This window comes from Neopsephotus bourkii, unplaced genomic scaffold (assembly GCF_033783945.1).
Source record: "Neopsephotus bourkii isolate Nb327-2 ecotype Australia unplaced genomic scaffold, CSIRO-AGI_Nbou_v1 NB_1624, whole genome shotgun sequence".
Classification (NCBI taxonomy): Eukaryota; Metazoa; Chordata; class Aves; order Psittaciformes; family Psittacidae; genus Neopsephotus; species Neopsephotus bourkii.
In genome coordinates this window covers 5,532,966-5,557,604 of record NW_026902099.1, presented here as the reverse complement: position 1 = coordinate 5,557,604, position 24,639 = coordinate 5,532,966, and the positions used below count along the sequence as shown (strand labels likewise).

General features: G+C 36.5%; 1 protein-coding gene across 8 annotated transcripts in view; it reads right to left on the bottom strand.

The window, feature by feature from the left end:
* The window catches only part of GRM8 (glutamate metabotropic receptor 8), a 339,445-nt gene that overhangs the window by 6,787 nt on the left and 308,019 nt on the right, over positions 1 to 24,639 (bottom strand). The window lies entirely within an intron of this gene.

Genomic DNA, 24,639 nt, shown 5'->3' with positions numbered 1-24,639 from the left:
ACTTTTCCTTTTCTGTACATACATCAGAAAGACCCTTGACTTAGGTTGCCTTTAATTATAGACAAGTATGGCTACTTCATGTTGGTTAACATAATATTTGTTAAATTTGTCATAAAAAGTAATTGAGATGCAGTAGCAACCGCATTTTCAGAAAAGAAACTGATATGTCTGTAGAGGAAAAGAGAAGTGACAGTAGAATTAGTCTTGTATTATCTACTTTAATACACAGAAGCCCCTACAACAATATGCCATGTGGTGATTCAGTAGTGTGTGCAACGTGGCGGAACTGGCAGCAGGCATAATGCAGAATCTAATGAAATCTTTGATATACTCCTTGAGTTTCAAGGTTAAGGGAAAAAAAGGAAATTAGTTTCTCCATAGTGAAGCTTAAATATTCTTGAGTTTTGGGTGCGTACGTCATTGTTTTAACATTTCCACCTTGCTGATGAATTCTAGTCATAATGCTCTTTTGGCACATAGTAAACGTATTAATATGTCACAGTCCTAACTAAGAAATCAGAAAATAAGGAAACCGTGAAATCAGATCACAACCTCAGTCTCCTATAAATACAAAGGAAGAAATCTGATGTTTCTGAGTGAGCCTCTCTATTCTTCGTGATCACCTAAAAAAGAAAGTTGCTCTGGTCTTCCATAGTCCCATAAAAGAAAATTACAATGACCACTCCACAAGAACAGCAGAGAAATTTCTCTTTGAAGAAGTATTCAGATAGTGTATGAGAAATACTAACTGTAGTTCTGCTCAATATTTATTTTTCTTAGGAAATTACATTTTATTAAATATTCTATGAGACATCAATTTTACTTTACAACTCTGTGTGTTTTCTTAAACTAAGTAGGAAATCTCAGTAATCATCATTATACTGAAAAAGTTACTAAAGTAAAACCTGCTCATTGCCTTTGCAGAGTATTCACTGACACTGTCGTCAGCCATGACTTCAAACACAGGCCAATAGTATCACATTAACTTGGAGATAAAGCATAAGTCTGTCTGCAATGTCAGCTTCAGATAATCTGTTTTATTAAGTGCCTTTGGGTAACTTGGCCCTTGGAGGAAAAGTAGAGATATAATAAAGTGTTGTGCAGTCACTGTTAGGGTTGGACGTTTTTTAGTGTCTTTCAATTTACATCGTTTTTCCATTAGATGCTTTCACCTTAGAGATCACAAATAAATTGTCCTCTCACTTAAAGCAACACTAGGTGAGAAATGTGACACATGTATTTTGGACGCATGGACTCTCACTCTGAACCACCTTGCAAAGTATCTGTATAATTGTAGAGAAAACTGCAGATATTACCATAAAATGAGGGATAGCACAATATACTCTTTAAGAAAAGATTGACAGTGCTTCAAAATTTTTAATAAGATGAACCTGCTTTCAGGGACAACACCAGACTGAAAAGACAATCAGGATTGTCTTCCTATTGTGCTGAGGAAGGTACTCGGAGCAACACCTTCTTTCATTTCAATAATACATCAGGATAATACATCAGGAAATATACACAATACAGCCTTTTATCACACCAATGAAATAATTCAGTTCCTTTCAATCTCCAAAATGACAGCCGTGTGAATGAAAGCAGAGCTTGACCTACATTGTGCATGAACACTTGTAATGCAAACCTCACACAGGTACATTAATAGAAAGGTGTTTTCAGACTTCTGTGAAAGGACCTCTGTGTAGATTCACATTCATATGCAAATATCATCAGCAACATATCCATTTCTCTCGGAACCAAATAGGCTGATCTCCAATTAAACTGGCACAGCAGTGTCTTGTAGGGTTTTCAGATTAAGTGGTGTCCAAAAGCAAAAGAATTTGGTTCCTAAAGAGACATAATTTCCTAATGGGATTTTCAAAACTGAAATCACTGCAAGTAATACCTTTAACAAACTGTGTTGCATATGAAAAATTCCATTAAACATAAAATATCCTTTGTTGTGAAGCCTTATCATTTTTTAAAATCCAACTCATGGTAGTTAAGTGGCTAGCTAAGCCCCATACACAGAATCTGTAACAATGCTTGGCATTTAAATGTGTATTTTTAAATTTCTTATCAAATACACAAGCTGTAAGTTTTCTTTTTCACTAACAGTTCAGTGTAAGGGTTAGAAAATAAAAAATAGGGTAAAGAACCCCAGGATGTTATAGGGTAAAATGCATACATTCGTGTAATAAGTCATATTAACAAAAAATGCACACTTTATGGTAGATCTCAGTGACCCTTCTTGAGATAAAAAGTCCCACAGTGCCAAGCTTTTAACAAATGCTAAAGAGAAATGTCTGCCTGAAGGTTTACATTCAAGTAAGCTTCATAAGTGAATTGACTCTAAATTTGATCATGCATTCACTGCAATAATAAGACTCCATAGATTTCAATGCACTTAGTGCAAGTATTTTTCCTGGGTTATATCATTATATCTAACGGGTTTTTTTTTGTGGATTTAACTGAAATGACCAGCACACAAATAGTTTCACGTTGCAGATTATGGTTCATATGTAGTGGGATTTATTTCTAATGGGTGTTGTGGTTTTGAACCAGCTCTTATAATTACTGAAACATGAAAACTGGAGTGGGTTGGAAAATTTCTGATAGAACAGTTTTCAAATAGTGAAATATAGTATTTAAAGAACTTTGGCCTCATGGATCCTCTTTTGCATGGGTCACCCTTACAACTTGCTCTTTAATTAGGATAATAAGAAAGAAGGACAAGAAATTGCTAGACTTTAAAGGAAGGCTTTGAACATATATATGCACATTGTGTATGGTGTGTACATCAGTCTGTCTCCATACATTAATGCAATGGCATACTCAGCTGTAGAATAGTTGTCAATGACAGTCTGGGTTTGATTCCTTTTTCTGTTAGAATTATAGAATATTTGGGGTAGGAAGAGACTTTTAAAGCTCTTCCAGTATAACCCCCCTGCAGTGAGCAGGAACAACTTCAACTAGATCAGGTTGCCCAGAGCCCCATCCAGCCTGATCTTGAATGTTTCCTGAAATGGGGCATCTATCAACTCTCTGGGCAACCTGCTCCAGTGTTTCACCACCCTCATTATAAAAAACTTCTTCTAGTCCGAACTTCCTGTCTCTTTGTTTAAAACCATTACACCTTATCTTATTGCATCAGGACCTACTTTTTTAAATGGTCATTTGTAGGCTGAGGATCTGTATATAAGACAGAAATATGCCCTGAGTCTAATTTTTCCCATCTTTGGAATCCCCCTGCACACTTGGTTTGAGATTTGTCTGTTTGACATTTGTCTGTTACTTTGTTTTACACTAGAGGAGAGGACAACGATGTTTTATGGTTGTGCATTCTGGGTACTTTTATTACACTGGGAACATAACTACCTGTAACTTTTACAGAATTAGCTGCTCTAAAAATCAAGGAGTAACAAAAGTAGTTCAGTTTAATAAGATATGAGGTCTGAATAATTTTTCATGTGTCTCACAGTGGTAGCTCACTTTAAGTTGCAGGAGAATAAAGGTCCCTTTCTCACAATGATTCACAGTTACACAGAAATGAATTTCAGCACTCTTCACACTAAAATCCCTTCTGAACTACAAACTTTTTGTCCAGTAATGCCTTCCACAGATGCAACAAAGACTACTATATCTGTTCTCCTTGTTCTTGGCAGTCAGAAGATATAAGACAGGAAACTAAAATCATGTTAACACAAGAAAAAAAGGTATCTTTATAATATGGGAAAAACTTGAGGCCTAAATATCTTCTCTCCATCTCTCACCCCAACCCCACATAAGAACTGATACAGAACTTCTTTCTCTACTTTCTACCATTCCTTCTAGGACTATGTATCTTTTTTTTTACTTTGAAAGTTGAAATTTAAAATAGGAAATATTAGGGCATCAAAAAAAGATGTTTTCAAAAAACAGAGACACACTGATCACTTCTTCAGTTTGGAAATACTTGAAACTGAATTGCCTCCTTGGCAGCCTGAAAAGCATCAAAGCAGGTGTGTGTACAACAAATTGTCCCAGTGCAGGTAGCTGTATGACTACATCTCAGCTAGGTTACACTGCTCAGAATTAAAATAGCCCCCAGGTCTCCAGTAGAGTTCTATCAGTTTTGTGCTTGCAGAGGCAATGTCATGCACACAGAATGCATTGAGTTCAACACAAAACACACTTTCAGTAGAGAGGAAAAAACAACAGCGGTAATGTCAAAACTTTTGTCCAGATTACTTCCTTGGTTTATGTCCTCCCCTGCTTTCATACTGAAGATTATATTCAGGCTCTCCACAGAAACGCTGGTTTCCTCATTCTATTTATTTTTCTTTTCTACTCAGTTTTAATAGGTCGAAAGGAGAGTACCACCCACCCATCCTGTTCCCTAATCTGGTTTATGAGTATGTCCTGGATAGGTGGAAGATATGGCTATTGCAACTTCTTGAGTTAATTGAATCTAAATTTTTCACTTTTGTGCAAGTTCTCTAACCTCTAGTAGTTGCAACACAGAAGATTAACAAGTCCAGCAGGTAGTGAAGTGCTAAACCACAGGGGGAAGTCTTGATACATCTCAAGCTTTTGGGGCACCTAGTGTAGATCCAACTCAGCTACTTCAATTCCAAAGAGAAGTGGATATTTAAAGATATGTAGTTGCTCTAATGGCTAATTCTGTACATTTTGTCCTTTAGAAGTGTCTTTCTCTGCAGTCTAAAGAAACAGCCTTGATATAAAAAACTAGAGTCTGAACCATCTTGTTGAGAGAGATATACACAGCCACTCTTGAACACTCTTGAACATGTCCCACACTGCCAGTAAAAGAGCAGAAGATTAAATTATGATTTAATTTTAACCTTATACTTGTTACAAATACTTTATGTATCTTACATGAATCTTCTCAGCTTCTTCAGCCAATTTCATTTTTTAAGGCCAGAACTGCATCAAGCTTTGTTTCCCACAAGATTTTTTTGCTTTTATTCTCTCCATCCACTCTTGCCTTCATTCCCATCTGTTAGAAGCCTTTACAGGATCATTTATAGACAGAAGATAAATTATATATCATAAAATAAAGACATTCATGCACAGGCATCCCACAGATTGGGAAAGGCAGCAAAATCATAGACTCATAGAATCATAGGATAGTTAGGGTTGGAAAGGACCTTAAGATCGCCCAATTCCAGCCCCCCTGCCATGGGCAGGGACACCTCACACCAGACCATATTGCCCAAGGCTTTGTCCAGCCTGGCCTTGAACACAGCCAGGGATGAAACATTTACCACTTTTTTGGTCAACCTGTTCCAGTGCCTCGCCAGCCTCACAGTAAAGAATTTCTTCCTTATATCCAATCTAAACTTCCTGTTTAAGTTTTAAACTGTTACCCTTTGTCCTATCACTACAGTCCCTAATGGATAGTCCCTCCCAGTATCCCTACAGGCCCCCTTCAGATACTGGAAGGCTGCTATGAGGTCTCCATGCAGCCTTCTCTTCTCCAGGCTCAACCGCCCCAACTTTCTCAGCCTGTCTTCATACAGGAGGTGCTTCAGTCCCCTGATCATCCTCGTGGCCCTCCTCTGCACTTGTTCCAACAGTTCCATGTCCTTTTTATGTTGAGGACACCAGAACTGCACACAATACTCCAAGTGAGGTCTGACGAGAGCAAAAGGGCAGGATCACCTCCTTCGACCTGCTGGCCACGCTCCTTTTGATACAGCCCTCTCCGTTTCTGGTGGAAAGACCACAAGTCTTCTTACTCTCAAACAGCCACTGAAAGCATCCATAGCCATCCTCCCAATGCTGCAGAATCTAGAAGGCTTAGAAAAAGGCAGTCCTTTTCTTCTTTTAATGTCATGACTCCCCTATAGACTTCTCAGCAGTTTTACAGATAAAATCATAGGACAAGTAGATTGGCATCAGAAATTATTCTGGTTTATACCAAAAGATGGAGAAGTTTATACTGAAAGAAGTGATACATTATTAAATAGTCTGTTAATTGGAAATTAGCAACTTTCTTAAAGAGAAATAAATGTTCAGCTTTAAGTCATCTGCAAAGCATTAAAATATTTTATTAAGAATAGTAAAAAAACTGAAGTCTGCTTCTTTACTGTGGTCCATCCTCAGGACATATGTCTCATGGAAAATGCTAGGCCCTGCCTTGCAGACGTTCAAAATAATTTAAAATATGAGTAGGCAATCTGATTCTTTTTTCTTCTCATAAGTTAGGTTAGATATCGCGCTATCATGCAGGTTCCATACACCACAGCACACAATTTATTGCAGTATTATAGTACATATAGTTTTTAAAGGCCATGTGATCCTTTCATCTCATCAATGTTTCTATAAATAGAGCCACAGTAGGCAATCGTTGACCAAAGGCCAATCTCTGTGTTTGCTGTAAGTTGTATGTCAGTCCTGATGCTCAGAAGTAATGAACTCCAGAAGCTCAAGTTGAAAGTAGGTACAATTTGTAAAATTAAGCAGAGAAATCTCCAAATACCAGTAAAAAAATATTGTCAGTGTTAAATAACTGTATAGGAAAAAGTCTGTGCTGTGTGGAAAACCAGAAGAAGGATATTATTTAAAAGTTCTTATGCTATAAATTAATTGAAACTTCAACATAATGCAGAAGGAGTATTTTTATGGTATATTGTGTTACACTTCAGATCTTCTTATGGGCAAAATGCCAAACAAAGGATATTGTTAGTCTAATTAAAATCTTAACAGCCTAATCATAACTATAGCAAATATTATGATTAATCCAGCTACAATGACACTAGCTTTTATTGTTCAAATTATTTAATTATTACAGGAAAACATCATTAATGTAGCTAAAACTCTTATACATGAACTTCTGAGTATTAACCCCTTTTCTCCAGTAAAACATACCCTGTCATGTTCCTCTAGTTCCTAAGGACAACAGATTCAGCCCTCTGCAAGAACAACAGAGGGAAAGGGAGGTTATGTTGAATTAGAAGCATCTCAAGTCCTTCACCAGCAGAAGCTGCATGATGTTGATGGACAGTGTTCCCTCCTCTTTAGCTTTGTATCCAGCTGAGCTTACGTTTACACATGTTCTAACAGTGTGTGCTTAATTGCTCTTTTTAAAAACTGAGTTCCCATTTACAACCAGTCTATCTCCATCCATTAACTGTCCTGACTTCTGGACAATTGTTATCACAGATAACACAAACTCAGGACACAAGACAAAATATATCCTGAAAGCCCACACTGATAGGTCAACACAAAACCTGTAGCCTTTTCCTAGTAAAAAAAATAAAAATAATATTGGCCAACAGCTGGGTATTCTGTACAATGGGGAATTTCAACCATATTTCCAATTTTATTTAATAAAAAATATTTTTATTATAAAATTTCCAAACATTTTTTTACCAGAGTTGTAGCTCAATCTTCAAATCACTTTCACACTCCTTAGAAAGTTAAAATTCTCTTTGGTCAAATGCACTCTGATTTGCACAACTTAGATTGATTCATCTAGGTAAGATGCAGCTCACTTTAGAGAATATTTTAATTTTTGAACTTTTATAGTTTTAGCAAAAATTCATTTCATATAAGTTCATTATTAATTCAGTCTTCAGATATCTACCTTGAATGCAGATTATATTAACCCTAAGGTTAAATCAACTAGCAAATGTGGCAGGTGGACGACTATTCAAAATAAATTCCTGTAGACTGGCATATGGGAGCTGACATTTTGGAACACTTAAAACTCAAGGAGCCAGTTGGCAACCCTAAAATTGTCACTTCCATATGCATAAGTGTCTAGTGATGCTGAAGTGAACGAAAGCAAGCTGCCTTACAGAGAACTAAGGAAAGAAAGTTGTTACCAGGAAAAAAAGTATGACTTAGATTTAATTCATACTCCAGGTTTAAAATAAAACCAAAATGTTTTGCTACAACACAGAGAGACCATTGTCGCTGAATGACAAGTTCTTATAACTAGAATATATTGCTGAATAGAAAGAAATCTTTTTTCTTGTTCAGATTTGAAATGTATAGAGTATTACAATCCTGGCTTTTTAAAATGACCAATACTGACTGAATATCTATTGTTTATATTCACAAAACATAGCAAAAGATTAACCTCAATTACTGGTTTATCAAGATATTAATTGCATTTTAGTTTCTGTTTTCTGAAATCTGTTAAATACGCCTTATACTTGAGCTAGAGAGGTAACTGTGCTCTATAAATACTGTAAAGCAACACTGGACCCTGTAATAATTAACTTGCAACTAGGTCTAGTTTTAAAATGTCTTTATTAGTGCATATGGTTTAAGTGTCAGAGTTCAAGCACCTAATAATGACAAATATTAAGTGAAGTACACTTGTTCAGAAGTTAATTTTATTTAGCATTTTCAAGCAGCGCATAATTAAGTTACTCTGTCATGCAAAATGATGGAGGCTTAAATAAATAACAGCTGGTTACCCCAGTGGCCATACAACTGCAGGGCAGCCTTTGCCAGTTAAAGCTGTGCAAACACAACCAATACATTATACTAATGGGAACAATGTAATAAGCAAGGAAGCAGTTAAAATGGAATGACAGAAAGAAATACAAACAAACTAATCCCTTAATTCCTTAACATGTATTTCAAATGAAACTTGTGAACAGAATTATTACACGGTTTTACTCAAGTATTAACCTTATCTAGAAATGTTTGCCGAGTCCATTCCTTAAGTCACATTAAGTTCAATGACAGCGGGATAAATCACTGACGGTTGCTCGCTTGACTTCTATGAATTTATACTGAATTGTTCCACATGGTGAATTGACCAAAACATACACACTAATAAAAATATTTTTTCATTCATTTTCTCTCTGATCTTTTAGAAAACTAATTAAACTGTAGTATAAGTGGTCAAAACTCATCCTAAAATTATGTACATTATAAAAGTAGTTCCTCTCTGTGACTACTAATATCCAAATGTTTCACTTGAGTGTTTACTTGCCTTGGTGTCAGTGATTTATTTTTTTGCCATAATTCATTCATAACGTCACTGTGAATTCCCTACATAGCTCTGGAGCAGGATAAAACCCCTGCTAACCTGAACTGCATTTTAGAACCAGGCTCTGGGTTCCTAGCTGCAGTGCAGGGAGTGTATTGCATGCTGCATGACACAACCTTTGTTGCATTTAACACACAGGCCTTTCAAAGTCAGCTCCAAAAGGACTTTCAAATAAGGACTTCTCAGAACAAGTCTTCTCAAATAAGGCTTTTGAAGCCTTTACTGCGTTATAGTTTAGGCCAAAACTCATAATCTAGATTACCCAAAACAGAAGAAGAGAACAGAGATTTTCATGGGTAGACACAAGGACCTGGAAAAGTTTAAGGACAGAGCAGAAACAGGGAGAGAAAAAACACCCTAAAAGCAGTTTGCTTATAAACAGTTGGAGGCAACAGGAATACAGAGAGGAGACTCTAACATACATATTCCTTTGTATTTTTCACATGTAAATATAACCCACACTACTGCCAAAATGCTGGTGACCCAGAAACCACACACTAAATAATCTGGTGCATATGGAAAATTGTCATCTTAGGCAAAAGTCTAATATGTACAGTAACAAAATAAAAAACCTATATTCAGAAGTGCACATAGAACACAGAACAGCTGTCCCTGCTCCACATACTTTATTACCTAGTTTTACATAAGGGTTGTGAAAAATATTCCAAATAGCAGAAGATGCTGTTCTGGTACAAACTATGAGACCACAAGCAATTTAGCAAGCAGAACTTTGCTTAGAGACATTTCAAGCCTCTCTGTGGTGGCACATGATTGCTGTATAAACCCAGACAGAGTCATTTGCTGGTTATCAACAATGTTTTTATTGGTTTCTAGTTAACTGCCTTTGCATGCTCTGAATTTCACTTTGGCAGTCTTTCTCTGAGCTCAGTTTAATGCATATATGCAGAATCTCAGCTCTTTTCCCTCAGTGTCTGTGCACCTGCCATCTCAAGCGACCTAGGAGCGCCAAGTCGGAAGAGAAAGGGAACTACTGCCTCTTTTTGGCTATGCAAAAGCTCTTCTGATTTCTATAAGCATTGCTATTATGGACTCACTATGTTCTTCCTAGAGAGCAGAACTGGTAAAAACACATTGCTATTTCACAAGTCTGTCCAGGTGCAGATTTACCAGGGGAAGAAAAGGTATATTAGGGCAAACATCTTTATTTCTCACACTGAATTACCTCAATAGCATAGCCTTGTGTAGTGGCATGACTTTAGCTTCCTCTTTTGCCTCCCTATGACCCATGTTTTGACAGTTTCATTACAATTCTGGTAACTTTTTGCTAATAAGTCCACTTACCAGATACAGCAGATCTTTACTCCCAGAAAGCAGTTGCATCTCTCAAATAAGGGTTATACATGGAAAGTGAGGCAGAGGCACATTCTTAACCTGAATAAAGTTCTGCACCAGGGTACCTGATTAGTGTCACAGGACTAGTGCCAACCGATACTTGTGGCTGTTCCTTCAGACACAGGTAGGGCTGTTTTATGATCCCATATGCATGTACATCAGCCTGTCATGTGACAAAGCACAGCATCAGTTATATAATTTTAGGCTAACCATACTTTTGTCAAGCACAATCCTGCCATTCTTCTACATGGTTCAATCCAGCCATATCTGCTGTGACCCAAATTGCCTCATTTCTTTTAGATGCACACATACTTATTTTACATATGAAAGCATGGAGTCCTGATGCTTCATCACCGGAACTGATACATGTTAAGAGTCCTACAGCTCCCATCTGGAGTGCATGGCTGTATCTACTTTGTATGTAAGCTTTCCTGGGTGAGAGACTGAATGAGAAAGTTGCAATCTCAACATGGGCAGAAAATAACTTGCCAGGGGTCCATGTATCTGGATAGGTATCATATCACAATCCTTCTCTGTCCTCCAAGACAATGACATCAATTACGAAGGCGTTTATTTACACCAGGATTCAGCAAGAAAACCACAAAGCAATTTCAATGTGGCTTAGCTAACTATTCCCCAAATTTCTAATTTGTCTTTGAAGTTTCTCTCTAATCTACACACCTGCAGACTGTGAACACATATTTATGGCAAAAGACCTGACACAAACACTGTTTTTGTGTGAGAATTTGGGTAAGCTTGAAATTTCTTCTTTGTCTATCTACTCTACTGGCTTCTAGGTAGAGTATGACCTATATCTATGACCCCCTTGAGCCCCATTGTCCAAACTGACTCTTACCTATTTGGTTGTACACCTACCCAGACCACATCATAACTTGCATACCAAGATACCCAAATTGTGTGACACAGTGCCAAAGGCCTTGCTAAAACTCAGCTAAATGATGGTCCTAGTTCTCCCTTCATCCACAAACCCTGATGTCTCACCAAAGAAGGTAATCAGGTCGGTCAAGCATGTTGATTTTTCCCAGTAACCTTATTCTCCTTTATGTGCTCAGAAATGCTAAATACTTTTCAGCTTTGGAAATTGTTTTTAGAGTTGAGTACTATCAAGTTACCTACAGGAAAATGAGAGAAGAAAAGGATACACCACTGCGTATTAGTAGTGACAATTAGGAGGTGTTACATCACAAGTCCTATAATAGCAATAAAAATAATGAAGTGTATGTAATAAAAATTGAGAAGTATTAATGAACTATCTAATGATTTTATTAATATTTTTATTCCTTTGTCTCTGTGGTATACTCTTGACGTCTTGACCTTCGTTGTTCTGTCTTTAGCTAAATAAAGAAGACTGAGACAGGGACCATATTTTAATTTGCTTTAATTTGTAGCAGTGTGCTCCAATTTGCACCTTATAGGTATTAAATTACTAAATAACAGTTATATCAGTAACAAATTATTATTCAAAGTGAAATGATAAAACATGATGAAACTGGTGTGAAGTACAAGGCATTCAGGTCAGCTCAATTAATAGTTTATATTTTATATGGTATACTTTACCTGACTACTTTATACAAATTAAGGGGTTCTATTCCTTAACAAATTTCATAAATGTTATTAATATAAAGCCTTTTATTCAGTCCTGTATTTCCAGTGCTGAAAGCCAACCCAGAATTCAACAGATTGTGTATTTTTAAGATGTTGCCAATGTTTTAAACAGAAAATCCCTTTGGTTTGCATTCGCCTATATTCAGATTGTTGTTGCACATCTGCTGTAATGATTAAATAGGACATTCCATCTCTGGAGGAAAACCAATTCAATTAAGTGAAAAAACTAAAAGGTAGTTTTCCTTCCCTTTCATAAAAATAAATTTGAAAAGACCTTTCTTTTTTTTTTCCTACTTTTAAGCTGCAATTAATACCTGCAATTTTGTAAAAAAATAACAGCAGTTGCATGCCAAAAGGAACATGATCACACAATTACTAGTTACTAAAAATTGATTTCTGTCATTAAAAAAAAATAACAAAAAAACATCATTAGATTTGTTAGTGATGGTTCCAATGCATCTTAATAAAGGGACTAATATTTCTTGTTTTTTTTAAACTAATGAGAGTATATATTCAATTCCCTTTTAGTGAACATGATTCAATGTGCTGGACTACAGTCTGTAGCATGCAAAATGGTGGCCAGAAAAAAACAGCTAACTCTGCTCATTCCCTTAACTGTTTTATTGGGCTATTCCAAATTAAATGTTTTATCTTGCCAGATTACCCAGTTTTCAGTGGAAAATTTAATGCTTGTCTAAACTAAAAAGCCTCTGCCACTAGCCAATATGCTAGGGCCATGCTGTCAAAGCCCCTTAGTGTATGCCAAGAAGAGATCCTTTTGTGCCAACACAGTTACATCATCTCCTTGAATGACAGATGCAAAACTAACATTAGCTTTCCTCCACTGGCATAACCACACATTCGGGTTTTGCCAGTGCAACTATATTAGTCAGCTTCAGCATGTGATGTGGGTTTTCTTTAGCTTCCATTCTCTTAGCTTTGCTGGTAAGTCTTTGTAGACATGGCCTAAGAAAGTTCCTATTAACAATCAAAATGACAAATGAAAATGACTTCCATCTGTAATGTATTTAACTTACTGAAATGTACCTAAATACTAAATAAAGTACTCTTGAGGACTACAGAGTTCTGTTTGATACGATTAAAATCAAACAACTCATCAAAAATGCTGCTTCTAGCTTTTTCACCAGAGACTCCAAGAAGTAACAGTCTTTAACTGAAGATTTTCCTATGTTAGAGTATTCAGACATTTATTCTGCGATGGAGGGATTATGTCTTACAACATTCTATAAGGTATAGTTTACATTACATCTTGTTCCTCTCTTCTCTAACTGTTCATGTAGGATCTCCACTACTACATAAAAGTTGGCTGACACTGGATGCCAAACGACTCTGTGTTTTAATTTGTGGTAGAATTAAGATAGCTAGGGCTGGTTCTAAGTAAACTCTATGCTCTTTTGAAATACAGCTGAATATACTGTCCATACTTTATTCTGTCTGGCAGAATCTTACCAATCCCTATGTTAGCCTGACAGATTTTACCATTCCTATAAAACTGGAGAACTAAGTTGTCGTTGCTGTTGTTTTATCACTGGTTAGTAAATCAAGCCTATATTGCATAGATCTACAATAATAATATTCTGAATGGAAGGGGATGTTTGTTTCATGCTTTGCAAATCTACATGAACAGCAAACAGAATAAATATAGTGCAATAAGATGTATGCTTTTATTTTATTCATTATTTGGCTTTCTGACTGTATAAGTAATCTGTCCTGGAGGAGTAACAGTCCAGTCAACTTTAGCACACCATTGTTTTTATGCAGTAGTGGATTGTGTAAATTGTGTTTGTGACAGGTTATAATACTATGAGGAAGTATTTTGGATGGACGTAACATGGATGGAAGTGACCCATGACAACTTTAACTAAAATATATCATTGCTGTAACCCAGCCAATAAACCTGTCATATTCCATCTATTGAACTTCAGTAAGAGACAAAACAATATATAGTGCATGATAAAACAGGCATGAAAAGGCAAGCCCTGCTATTTACCAGCGACACAAATCCTCTAACAGCCAAAGTGATCCTAACCACTGTCTCCCTGCTGAGCCTTTTAGAATAAACCCTTAGCTCAGGTCACTTTATTTCTCTGTATCCTACCTTGTAACCTCTTTTGCCTTTATCTCTGAAAGCATTTTGAAATTTTTATTACCTGCCAGGATGCCTACATCCCTGACACAGTATCCTGCCTTCACTGCCTGCCCTGATTGGATGACCTCATTTTTGCCAACAGGAGTACTGAATGAAACAATTATTAATGCCCTGAGACTATTCAGGTGAAGGCTAAGAGTACTTCAGAATGAAGGATATAATAGGAGACAGTAAGTATGGGAACATTTAGGGCATTGAAAATAATTTCCTTCCTTTCCCCACAGCCTCTCATCCCAACACCCCTAACATTTGTTTTATTTATTTTTGTATGAGGTTTATTTTTGGCTGTAAATATAAACTCCAGAATTTGTATTAGCTATGTTCCTTCCTTCTGAAGGCAAAAAGGAGAGTGAAATTGAAATCAGATACAGTGTTAGCAAAATTAGTAAGTTTCACAGATCCTTTTCTTGCCATTTTCTTACCAATTATTTGCTATTTCTGCCACCATTCTCAATCTTCCTTTACAAGCACTGCTCACCCAGATGACTGGTAGCTCCTGGCTTTCACTCCTTGGATACGTCCAAGGCATGTTTCAGGGTTCTATGAAGTTCCTACAGACATTTGCCCTCAAATGATGAGCATATCATATTGTACGATATTGCTGAGGAAAGAGGTGGTATACAATCTTTCTCTTCACAAGTGATTTTTCTGTTGTTCATACATTACATACAAACCACTTGATTTTCCTCATTTGGTGTTGTTTTGCATATGTTTTGCTTGAAAAATGCAGATATTTTGCAGTAATCTCCTTATGTTATCCATAGCACTGATGGCCCTCCTGCATTTCCATGAAAACTCAAAATTTACAAAAAAGTAGGTATACCAAAGAGGGATTGAGAGCTCATTTAGTCTCCATGCATATACCCCAAGCCAAACCACAGCTTTTGTAGATATAACAGAAATGTAAGAAAACAGGGAGAACTGCTTCCTGAGCCTCAAGTCAAATTGCGTAACAGAATCATAAATATATTATTTCACTGTTTACTCAGCTCTAAACTTGACACTTAACAAGAAGCGTTTAGCCACATGAGACAGCAAATTGCATCTTCTCACTCATCCACATTCAGACTCTGTCTCTTGCATTTGATTTGTGCCAGATTAGCAGAAGAGAGAGGGATGAGGCTAAATTGCTCCTCTCTGTGAAGAGGGAATGCAGAGGTCTCCCAACAGCAAGAGGCTTTCCTTACCATATGTGCTGCTTCATCTTGGCTCAGCAGGGCAGGAAAATGAATTTGAGGGGTTTCAACACAACACACGTTATGTAAGCAATAGCTGCAGTGCTTTGCTCCATTTTTGCTTTCAGCAGCTTATTCACATGCCTTTCACAGAGAGTGGCTAAACCCAAAAGTTAGAAAAGATTTAGTGTGTGTGGCAAGATCTATGAAATTCAAGTTAAATCGTTACATGAAGGTGAAATTCAGGTTAATACTTTACATATAATCTTGATGTAGCTCAGTAAGCAGGGCTGTGGTTTTGTGCACATGCAGCATACTTAGTCATCAGTTCCTATACAGTCCAAAATCAGCTTTGCTATTCTGAGCGCTGATAAAACAATGGACTAATTTAAGACAACAGACTTACTTGAGACAAAGTGGCAGGCTGAATAACAATACATTTTAGCTAATTGTTACAGAAGGTCTCTAGGTAGGGGTTTTGGACAGCACAAGAGGTTGTTCAAGCCATAGTGAAATTGACAGTAACCATTAGTATGTCCTGCAGAAAAGATAATGCATGACAGCCTTTTGTAAATAGCTAAATATAGGGGATGCTTTGTACATAGTTCAAGATAACAATGGGAAGAGTTCATGCATTTGACGGAGAGATGAACTCAGCAAAGAACAATTCACGGGCTGTCATCCAAACCAGTTGAAAATGTTATTGCAAGGACCAAGACAGACTGTTTTGCTTGAGAGATATCAGTTATCCACATGAGTATTACCCTATGCAACATATTTCAGCAGATTTGGGGAATATTTTTTAGCAAGCATTCTGTCTGTGAATGTTTGCAACACATGGACCATACAGATCAGAAGGACATTTTCTTTCATGATAGACTATAATTTTGTAATCTCAATGGCCAACATATGCCCCTCCCCCTCCCCCCCCAAATAACATTACAGATACAGCATTTAAGGTTGTTTCTTTAAATGGTGGATGATTATGTCTATACAGTTTTCACCAGGCTGCATAATGGCCAGATTCCAATTAAGCACAGGTGAAGTCATAACCATCTTTCTTTCCTGCCTTCCTCATATAGATTACTGTTCCCCATTACAGTGGTATATATAGTATTGATACCATAAGGCCTGAGATGAGGAAATTGTAGTTTTGCTGCTAGTTGTGAAGTCAATGCAACTCAACCAATGCCTTTGAAATCAGATGTTGTGCACTGCCTTCTGGAAAAAATTGGACTGATGGTCAGACAGTGTGATGCATTCTACCCTTACAACCTCAAGGAAAATCCAGATGCATCATTAGCAGATAATGAAGCTAATAAATCTTACCTCTGTGAGTATTGTGAGTAAACAATATTCTCCTTCAATACTATTTTTATAAGTGTGTAAACAGAGACTTCTTAGAACAGTGGAGATCTAAGGGAATCCATAGTTTAAAATGTTATAGCTATGGCATATGCTAATATATGTCATAGCTATGACTATGCTAATGTATCTCTGTATCACTCCATTCTTAAAAAGCAAAATCTAGTTCGTAAGTGGATGAAAAGACCTTTCTTTCATATTTTATGATCACAAAGCATATAGAAATCAAGTGCTTGGAAAAGTCTTTGTTCCTAATATATTGACAGAGTTGATTCAGATATTTTGCGTCTCTAGAACAGATTTAAGGCCTTCTTCCAAAGTTTAAGACCCTAATTAATAACATATTGTATCAGATAATCTTTATCACTTAGATTCAAATACTGAAACAGGAATATTCAGCTGTGTTCACAGTAAAGGAATGTACCCATTCTATTTCTGGGTTTATGTTTTAGGCTGTTAATACTTTAGAACTGATCCCAGAAACAATGCACCGTCACACCCCACACACCCGTACACTCCCAGACCTCTCCGTCTCCCCCTCCCGCCCCCCCCTGGAAAAAGAAGTTACTCTATGTCCACTTCTATTTTCACTGCTATTCAGTAAAAGGAAAATGAAATTCAGAGAAACCAAGGTTAAGCTAACTACATATGCCTGCATAACTACTAAACTAAATACATGTGCTCCTTTGTTTAAGGATTATAAAGTTCTATATGGACATTCTGAAAAATATTATTTATAATCTTGGAAAACAGTAAAGATGTTGGTGACACTGGTTAATTGACTGAAGGAAGTTTGAATATAAAAGCTTTGATTTGCTCCAATTAACCAAACATTAAAATCAATTTAAACAAAGCAATAAAGGCAAACTATATCCCAGGAACATTTTGAATCTCAATATTACAGCAGAAGAGTGATGCCATAGCATCACAAAACTCTTTAAAGTTTCAATTGTGTATCTCGGTGTACTTTAAAATCACAACTGTTTCCTTTCTTCCCAGTGAAAACCTTTCAAGCTCATAGTCATTTGAAGTTTTTCTTTTCCTGTGATTATCACCCTGTAAGGGTTTTCTGCCAGTGCATTTTCCTGTGATTATCACCCTGTAAGGGTTTTCTGCCAGTGCATTTTGGGGGGTGAAAAGTATTCTGATTTTCATTTATTAAAACACTCTGTGACTGCAGCAGTCAGGCTTTTCTGAATGCATGGGTAATAAAACTGGGAATTTACCTGAATACTCCTCCTCTGCCAATGAAGTATTCTTCCACTGTTCATCCAGAGCTTACTCATATTTTGCCACCACAGTTCTTCCACCATTTTCACACATTTATCATTTTCCTTTCTTGTCAATACCAAAAAGTCAAAGACAACTCACAGCTACAGACTATTGGAAGTTATAGGTTCTTAAAGGATCTGCTAATAAAAACTGGATTGTAAATGGGCAGATTATATGTGTGAAAATATGATTGACTGAAACTGTGTGTGGGATAAAATACCAAAAAACTTATCACAGCAAAGTAATAGAGAATATCAGAGACATGCAAAGACATTATCATGTCTTCTGGAAGTCATATCAAACCACATGCCTTCTGATAATCAAAAAGAGGAAAAACCTGAAATCCTCTTTAATGATAATTCTTTCATGTAAAAGGCATTCCATTTCCTCTGAGGAAGAATTCATCAAACACAGTAATCTTCTCTATAACAAGCAAAATCTATAGGGCTGATTCTTATGGCTAGCAAAAGCTGAAAAACTGACATAGCTAAGACATTTATTAAAATTATTCTGTGTTATGAGTGTAAGGATTTCATTTATTTATTCTTATTTTTAATTCTTAGGTAATTACTATTAGCACATATTTTAGCACATAAAATACTAGCTTCTGTGCTACAGTAACATTCATTTTTATATTTGAAAGTTTCTATACATTGCCTGCTCAGAGACTCAATGTTTGCTAAATACTGTGCTTGAAAATGTGAAAATATAACAGACAAGTCATTGACAGGTGTTTGGTTTTACTATCTTATTTTTTGCAAGGAATGACTGACCAGGTCTCTCACATAAAGCAGAGCTGCAAGAAAATAGCTAAGGAACAAAATTTGAAAGTCTAAATGTCATGAAAGTTTTTAGAGTTCAACAAAAATGCCATATAAAGGTAAACTAATAAGAAGGAAAAACTGATGACAAACCCCCCTCACTGAGTTCTATATAATTCTACTACAAATAGCTACATTGTTTTGTTTGAGTTTTTTTAATGTGGTATAAAATGAAAACTACTTTGTTTTCTAAATATTTAAGAATTTAGAAGTTGCCAGATTAGGTTAGAAGTGTGAGCCATGTGGTCAAATACCCTGCTTTAGAGTATGGCCAAAGCAGGGTGCTTTAGAGACCTAGTTGCAAGTAAATGTACTCTCATGAAGTTCTTATTGTCATAATTAACCACTAAATACTGTATTAAACCCTTAACTGTGGTATTTTATCCCCTTACAAAATTGTTTCAAGCATTAGCAAATGATACTATAGAGTATTGCTATCCTTACCATCTGATTGCTTTTGTATAGTGTTAGATTCTTGGTTTCTGACAGATCTGTGTGTAGACTTATGTTATTGGGTGCTTTAGGATCTACCTCTACACTTCGTGGATGTATAAAAGACCATAGTGGTGGGTATTGGCACTCAGTTTAGCTTCTCATTCCTCTGCTTTCTGGTGCTTTGCATATTATAAAAGTGAAACACAAAACTCTTGCATGAACAAAGATTCCTACAACAGTAGAAACCCTACTACGCTCATGAAAGCTGGGGACTTACTCTGTATTTTTATGTTCAGGTAGGCATGGACTTTTGATCATGCAGGTGTATCTAACTGTTTGAGAACGTAGGCAATGATCAGGCAGAGTTGTGGGCCTTGGCTGTCAGTGTATTTGGGGAGGACTGCACTGAATTCTGCATGGACTGACCAATAAAAAAGGCTGTTTTCATAGTTTATAAGGTCACTTACAGATTCAAGGATAAGGATAATTTCAGTGAAGATATCCTGAGATATCCTTTAACTTCTGGGAAAGGAGCTATGTATTATTTTTTCTATTTTAGTCATCAGTTTCCATTTGCAAGTAATTGTAGCTGAAGGCTGTGTTACCCCTAAAGCTACTGTAGAATACTGTGTACAGCACTGCTGTGAAGGAAGAGTGTAGGTGAGTGAATTTAAATCAATGATATATTTTTTTTAATCTGGTTTGGCAAATAAGACATAATTTATAAAAAATGGCTTGGATTGAACTAAATGCATTTATTTTTGGTTCGCTCATGTTAAAAGCAAAGTAAAAAATGTACACCATTTTTAGTTAATGAATATTTTATTTATCACTGAATTGTATATTTTCTTTTCAGACACTTGAAAGAAAGGAAAATTAAATCAAATAGAGATATCAGGGAGAGAACAGATGATGGCATCCTTTTAGCTCACAAATGTTGTTAGATTTTGGTTTCTCTCGTAACTGTTCTTGAGAATGGAAGGACTTTGGCTTGTATTACCAGAATAGTAGCTTCATAACCTTGCTACAGAGCATCCTAGAACTATATTTTGCCATACCTTCTAATGGAACTTTTTAATATGAATGAGAAGTTAAAGATTCATTGAAACTAGAATCACAGCTTTTCCTTCCTAATTGGCCTCTTGGTAGTAGGCTCCTTGGCAAAATTAGCTCCTTTTCAAAGTACCATTCTCAAAGACAATGCTCAGGAGTACTTCAGGGATAAAAACAACAATCATTTCCAAAGGCAGTATGGACAAAGCTTCAACAAATATGCCTCTCTCCATTTTCTATGGTTCTATCCCAGCAGGAAATAAATTCACATATTCTACATGCTCTCACAGTAAAGGACCCATACTACATTATCCAATTCTCCTACACATAATTTCCCATCTACTGAAAGCTAGTTTCTCTCCAACTGAATACTCAAAGCAGAACACACAAAGAAAGTAATTCATTAGTAAAACTTTCTCTCTTTATACAGTACTAGAAGACCTCTCATGACAGTCATTAGCTAGTCATTCATTCTCATTACATAGGAACAAAGTCCAAGAAGTTTTTTAAAGCAGAATATCTTGGGCTTATTCAAGTGTTAGACTTTAACCTGTCCAAACTGCCATCCTCTTTTCTGAAGTTTCTTTGCAGCCTGTTTTACGCAACTGCTCCCTGAACAGAATCAACCCACTATTCATTAAAACATTTCCTCATCATTTGTCCTGTGCCTGTGAAATGCCTGCATCTCCTAGTAGATAGCTCTTTATTCACCTGAAATAAGCAGACATGACATCTGAAACTGTAGACAAGCAGATTTTTAATAGTCTGTCACAAGGGATGCCTTGTGAAAGAAGAAACGGAACAAGAAGACCCATCTTTGAAAATTAGATGTACTCTAGTTTTCTTAATGTTCTTTGACAAATCTAGGCACTTCAAGTTTTTATGAAGCAACAGAAGGTTTTCCTTTTCTATCTCTTTTTTTAACACAGATATTATTCGCACCCTTTAATTCCATTGTAAGTAAAATGCAGTTATCATCCAAATATGAAAACATGTACATTTAAATGGCTTCAGGAAAGAGCATGTGATTCTTCAAAATAAGTGAAAGAGGCCTTGGTTAAGGAAAACTAGAGAGAGAAATGAATTGTGAATGCATTAAGAAAGTGGTTTCAACAGGCAGTAAATAAGGTAGAGAACATGAGGCCTCTGTGAAATATCCTTCACCCAAGTAAGTGGCTTTGCAGGAGGAAGAGAGTATTGTTTATAAGAGATGAAAAGCTAGAATAAAAAAGAAGACACTCACCAAGAAAATAAGCCCACTTTTGCTCTGAAACAAACCACTGCTGGCTAACCTGACAGGTTAGATCTAAGTTACTTGATTACACTGTGTCATTTTAAACAGCATGGTAGTGCTAACTGCAGTAAAAATAGGTCTTTGAATTGACTCTAAGGCGTTACATGCACTGGAGAGGTGCCCATGGTTTCATTTGGCAACCATAGGGGTCTAGTCTTCTGTCAATGTGTGTACGCAACTTTAACATGAATATGTGTGTTCATCCATGGCCAAAAAGGCACACAGAGCTTGTGTTAGTATTTGGATTACACAGTTAAAATCAGGCTTAACCCTTACTTTGTAGATAAAAAGTCTAGCATAATTTTGCAAAAGCTTTTACCTCAGTCATGTATAGGATAGAGAAATCATTAATTAGGCTTATAATCAAACAGTGTTCTGCAAGGTACTGGTACATTCGGTAACAGGAAACCGACATCACTAAAAAATCTCTTTGTTGCAATTAAAAATAAATAAATCTATCCAGAGCAGATCTTGAGCCGACTCCCAATGACTTTTTTCTAGCACACAACTGTAGAAATCACATTAACTTTTATCATACAGAAGAAGCCTGTTCAACTGCAGTTTTGCTATTTCCTTGTATATTCTGGTGATCTTGAGAGAAAATGGGTATAGGCAAATGCTAAAATGCTTGTGACACTAAAATGCTTGGCTCTGAACCATATTCTCACAAAAGTGCAGCTGAAGCAATGCCAGCTGATAGTGCTTCACACTAGCCGCCAGTTTAGCATGAAACCCACCCAAAGTACCATGCAGAGCTACACGGGTACAAAGAGAAGGGTCAAAAAAGGAAGCAGTCAGAAATGAGATCTGCTTGTCACATCCACCCCTGCCTAGGAGCCAGGAGGTAGCACACCACATATTTATCTTTCCTATATCTATGCCTCCTTCATGCCTATAAAATGCTAGTGTAGCAGTAAAGCAATTCATGTTTAAGGACATAATGTATTTAGCATTTTTCCTGCTTTGGATGTTTAGAAAACCAGACCTGCCTGCAGTGTATTTTTATATCATTTTCCTGTTGTGCAGGAGAATTTAAACACACATCAGGGTGTTTATTAAAACTACACAAAAAGACAGGATAGTCAGCTCAAGATAAATCCCAAGTCTTTTATTTTAGGTAAATAACGAAAAATACAGTGTCAAATTCCCCAGTTATATTCTTAACACAGATGTGCAAAATTCTAACACAGGTTCCTTCAAAAAAGCTTCTAGCATCTTGGAAAATAGATGGGATGCATACAGAGGAAAGATTAAAGGAAGAATTAACAGCAGTTGTGGCACTGACATCAAGGTTTCTTTACATCATTGCAAAACTCTCACTCGATTGTGGCTTTGTGTGAACCTTTCAGAAATAGAACACTAAACAAAGAAACTAGAACTCTGATAGACTGAGAATACTGGGTGTAGTCAGATGGAAAGTGTTCGCATACAGGAGTCAGAGCAAAATTCTGCTATATTTAAGAATGAAAGTAACAAAAAGTGGTAACAAAAAGCCAACATCAATGCCAGTGAGGGATTGGAGAGAGAGACACAGGGATAAGTGCAGAGTCTAAGTTCCATGGGAAAGAACTAGGATTTTGGATATCATGGAAGAAAAATGGCATCGGTTGGAAGGACTGTTCTATCTTGGACAAATTACAAAGTTAGCAAGCAGAGAAACAAGAGAGGAGGATATAAACAAAAATTAAAAAATAAAGAGGAGGTTGAAAAGGATAAAGGTTATGGCTTTGATGGTGGCTAGAAACAGAGAAATTGTAAGCCTCATTGACAAGGCAAATAATGCTGAGGGAATAGCAGAGAAATTTCAAACTTGGGAATCTGGAAGCCTTATGGGGATATGTGATCTTTGTGGATCAATACAATTTTATGCAGTATGATTGCTCAAAGGAATAGAAGGCGATGTGTTCTGGAGGAAGCTGTTTCAGACTGTACCATATTTTGTATTGTATGTGTAGGACTTCTTCTCAAGCACCATTTCAGTAGATCAGCTCCTAAGAAAAACATATGGTGCAAACAATTCCCTTACAGAGTCTGTCTGAAAAGCAGTTTGGGGATTTGGGACCAATTTCTGCATCATGCCACATTGGTTTGCTTGTGTTTGTTTGATGACTAGATTAGGAGATAGATGCTTTGCCTGCTGTGAACTCTTCTGCTATACCTCACTCAATTACAAGTGCTAGATTACTAGAAAAGACACTTGCAAAATGTCCTGTGTTCCTCAGTTTGAGATCATCGCAATTGAACTCTGCCTTATAAGTAGCTTCTTGCTTCTTTTCTAATCTCCTTCTGACCTTGCTGTTTTGTAAGTGGGAAATTTTGTGCAGTACTTGTGCCATTTGTGCAGTATCTGTGCTATCTGAATGGCATTCATAATACCTGTGAATACCTGCTGTTATTCCAAGTTCAGTGGAGTTTAAAAAAAGGACAATGAAGTCCTGTGCCTTACTTCCCTTCATCGTTCCACTGTTCTTATTGTATTGTAGTAGACAGGTGGATGTTTTCTGTAAAACACAGATTTATGCAGGTGTTGTGTCATCAGTTCTTATCAGTGAGCCTGACATCACTTTAATCTCACCCATACATTTCAAAACATCAGGTAAACATGACCTTGATAATCAGCATGAAAGCAGTCATTTGACTGTTCTACTAAGGTCAAGTTTCTGGTAAACTGACTGATTATGAAATCACTCTCCAGTCTAGAAAACACGTTTTTAGGAAGAGAAAAAAATCAAACTGTATATACATACAAAAATGAGTGTCTAAAGTTATGGAGATAGCTCATAATTAACCTATTTTTGGCTAAATTACTAGGAAAAAATTACTACTACTTTTAAATTCTGACCCTCTTGGTGTAGCTCGTATGGATCTCTGTTGTCTTTTTATCCCTGGTTAAGAAGCTCCACTGTAAACTGAAAGCAAAATAAGCTTTCAAAAATAGATGTATATGACTAATTAAAGTATAGAAGGTGGTCATACAAGTATTTAAATAATTGCTTCTGCTGGGCCTTCTAAACTAATTATTATGGTTTCAGACAAGAGCTTACAGTTACATAAAATGAAGCATT